The sequence below is a fragment of the Camelina sativa genome, chromosome 20, assembly GCF_030686135.1.
Source record: "Camelina sativa cultivar CO46 ecotype springtype chromosome 20, ASM3068613v1".
Lineage (NCBI taxonomy): Eukaryota > Viridiplantae > Streptophyta > Magnoliopsida > Brassicales > Brassicaceae > Camelina > Camelina sativa.
Genome location: NC_141899.1, coordinates 28,579,867 through 28,583,849, shown reverse-complemented (window position 1 = coordinate 28,583,849; position 3,983 = coordinate 28,579,867). Strand labels below are relative to the sequence as shown.

Below are 3,983 nucleotides of genomic sequence, written 5' to 3'. Positions count from 1 at the left end.
GTATCATCCCAAATTCCACAGCATCTTCCATTAAGCCTTCATCGATGGGTCTCACTAATTCGATCAATTTCAAGAACCTTCTAGACTCATTCCCGTACAATACCATAACAAGCAAGACAATATCTTTAACACATGTGGTACACTTTCTCTCCAATAGACTTATTCTATTTAATCTTCCTTTGAGCTTTGCTTTAATATTTTTTTTCTTATCATTTTTTTTTCTTTTTATCAAAGGTGTGGCGAATAACGGGGTCATCGGTAATTTACCTACCCCTCGCTTCCAAGCTTTGTGTGATCATTTGACTCAAGAGTAGAATAATGGGGTAACAGGTAATTTACCTATCCCTCTAAACTGATCAAAATCATCTCATCTTTTATTCTCTCTTTTTTTTTTCTAAAACAAAGCTCTCAAGAATAATTTTTTAAAAACTTAAATAAGGGTGAGGAGTACCAATTTTTTTCTTTTTTGAAATCTTACTTGTCGGGTATGAACAAGGAGTCAAACTCTATAAACATTAATCTTCTTGATGAATTAAAAGAAATGTGCAGAAATTACCTCAGGCTTTTGTGGATTTTGTTGGAAATTTGGATGTCTCTGGTTCACTAGTCAGCCTTTGGATTTTTTATTAGTTGGATTATGGATTCAATCTGCAGCATTAATCAACCAAGGCAGTACACTAAAAAGGAAAATCATAGTTCCCAACAAAATTTTGACTCAATAAAACAATTTTTTTTTTCAACTAACTCTCAAAAACAAAAAACGTAGTTAGTAACTGCCTCCCCCACACTTAAACAACACTGTCCCCAGTGTTATCAAGTAAGAGATTGGCGAATAAATTAAAATAAATGATAATCAAAAGAAAATTGAAAAAGAAAAACCTAACAGTGGGTTGCCTCCCAATAAGCACTTGTTTTCAATCATTAGCTTGACTGTGTCGGATCTCAGGCATGCGGTGGATCGGAACATGGCAATGAATGCTTCTGAGAGGAATGTCTCATCATCCAAGGTTTTTGTGTAGGCAGTAGATGAATGAGGTCTACAAAGGACATGAGGAACAGGACCAGGGCAGGACTTAGGTATGGGTGGCTTTCTTTTATGTCCTGCAAAATCATCAACAGAAGAAACAAGCGCTCTACGATAATTCCGTGGCTTGGTTAACTGCACAACAGTTTTTGTACCTTTGAAATTCTTATTGATGAATGGAGAAGATTTGGGTGAAGAAGATGCATACCTTGGCCTTACCTATGGGTTCTTGACTGTGGAATGGTGAGATTTCAGATTTACAACTGGTCTAGGACTTACAGCTAAGGAATCAACTCGAGAATCTTCGGTTTTGGACAAGTCCGAACTGGCTCTGGAATGTGTGTCGATCGATGCTACATCTGCATCGATCAATGCTGAGCCTGCAACTCGTGTTTCTTCAACGATTCTACAACTAACCTCTGAAATCCGTGTTTCCATTACAAAAACGTCATCTAACAGCGACTTGTCATGCATCAGAACCTCATCATGATCTCTAGTACTGATTAGATGATCTCCACTCTAATCTTCAAGCTTAACAGCTTGCTTGCTCACTTTCTCAACAAGTTCCAACTCTTTGACATACCCAGCAGTAATGTCTCCAGGAAGCTCTATTAGCGGATCATCATCAGAAGCAATTTCCACAGAAAATGTCTGACCATCAATAGTGGGAACCCTTCTCAGCTTGTCCATCTCAAAGTTCATAACCAAATCATCTATATTCAAAGCTATGTGTCCCTTCTTAACATCAATGATGGTACCAGCTGTAGCAAAGAAAGAGCGTCCTAAGATGAGAGGATCACTAGGCTCTTTGTCATACTTCAACACCACAAAGTCAGTAGGAATCATGCAATCTCCAATCTGAATCGGAATATCTTCCAAGACACCTTCAGGAATCCTTCTGGATCGATCATCTAAGATAAGAGAGATCCTAGTTGGCTTGAAATCCATCATCCCAAGTCTCACAGAAACAGAATGGGATGCTAAATTGATACTAGAGCCAAGATCGCAAAGAGAGTGAGGAAACCTTCCTGTGGAGATAGAGCAATCTAACACAAAACTTCCAGGATCTGGTAACTTCTCTGCAATCCTACTCTGAATCACTACACTTACTTGCTTAGAGACAACTACCTCCTGCTTCTTATCCTTCTTCCTCTCTAGAGGCTGCTTCAACAGAATTGAGCTGACATCCTTTGTTAGTAGTGCTCCTTCCTCAGGACTCAAACCAATGGTGACCATTCTCTTGACATACCGCTTAGTCCCAGGAGAAAACTTGACTGCATCAATCAAAGGCATCTCAATCGTTACCTTGTCCATCATAGCCTTGCATCTAGCTTCTTCAATCTCTTGTTTTGATCTCCTACTCATGGGAAAAGGAACCTTCGGTTTATAAGTTTGCTTTGAATCGGATGGTGGAACTGAAACAGAAACCGAAGTTGTCTGTGGGTCATGTCGATCGATGCTAACATTGTGTCGATCAACGCTTGATTGAGTTTGCATCGATCGATGCTCTTGTGTAGTGTCGATCGATGCTGGATCGACTAACATATCTTCGTCTCCTTCCTTCACCAAAATCGCATTACAAGCATGCTTGGGGTTTGACTCTGTTCTTCTAGAAAGAAGGTCCTCTTGTATTTTAACAGACCCAGTGGTCTGAATAACCTGATTCTCCAGCTTCTTGACATGAGTATTTAATGCATCAAACTTCCCAGTCAACTCAGTGTATACAGAATCAATCTTCCCATTGAAGTCTACTGTTAACTTCTGTTGACCTTCCAAAATCTGTCCTATCATTGATTCCATCTTACTCTCTGAATTGGGTGGAGGGAGGGGTTGGTAAGAAGAAGAACCATAGTTCCTAGTGAAGTTGTTGTTTGGATTTCCTGTGAAGGAATTCTTCTGACCAAATCTCTGATTTTGATACCCAGCTCTATACACATAGTTGACACCTTCTTCGCAAATCTCTGGCTTTAGCTCAAAAGTCTCAACATCTTCAGAAAAATGGACAGACTTCTTTCCCACAAGAAGATTGTGCACTGTATCCAACTTAGCATTCACCGCAGCAAACTGATTTGAACCATTGCCATCATGTGCTCTTTTCCGCTCTAGGTCTGCATTCTTAATGCTATTACTTGATGCTAGTCTTTCTATCAATTTTTCAGCGTCATCCGGATACCTTGTCTTGAAGTTCCCATCACTAGCCGCATCCAAAGCCATCTGATACCTCCAGTCAATCCCGCTGAAGAAGATACTAATCAGCTGCACCTCTGAGAAACCATGATGCGGACAGTCTCTCTGGTATGCTTTGAACCTTACCCAAGCAGCTTTGTAAGATTCAGCAGGTCCTTGTCTAAAGGTGGAGAGCTTAATCCTCAGCTCATCAGACATCGCATCATCATAAAAGTAGTTCAAGAATGCCACCTTGATGTCATTCCAGGTCTTCAGAGATCCTGGTTTCAGCTGCCTTAGCCAATGAGAAGCTTCCCCAACAAGAGAGTAGGGGAAAAGCTTGCAGTAGAGATAGTCTTCTGTGACTCCATTAGCCTTGATGCTTGTAACTATATCCTCAAAGTGCTCAATGTGGTCTAGAGGCTTCTCATGTGGCAAGTTCTAGAATGGCCTTTGTCCAACAAGAGCAAAGTAGGCAGGCTTCAGCTCAAAAGCATTCCTTGGGAATGGAGGAGGGACAATTGCGGAGCGGTTCTCATAGAATAAGTCTGGCCTATTGAAGTCCGCAAGAGTCTTGACAAGCTCTCCATTGTTGTCCTGTCTAGGCTGAAGGTTCTCTGCATCGGCTCTGGCATTGCATCGATCGACGCAAACGTTGCATCGGTCGATGCCATCATGGTTGTGTCGATCAATGCCAGCATTGTGTCGATCGACACAACCTGCATTCCCATCGGCCACAACGAGTTCTTCTTGAATAACCTGTCCTTCAGCATCAAGTTTCTGGCCTTGTTCG

At 41.1% G+C, this 3,983-nt stretch overlaps 1 non-coding gene across 1 annotated transcript; it reads left to right on the top strand.

Moving 5' to 3' along the window:
- The first annotated feature begins 3,293 nt into the window (after nucleotides 1-3,293).
- Nucleotides 3,294-3,400, top strand: LOC147919515 (small nucleolar RNA R71). Its single transcript, XR_015594302.1, has one exon. It is a non-coding gene; the product is annotated as a small nucleolar RNA R71 (small nucleolar RNA).
- The last annotated feature ends 583 nt before the right edge of the window (nucleotides 3,401-3,983 follow it).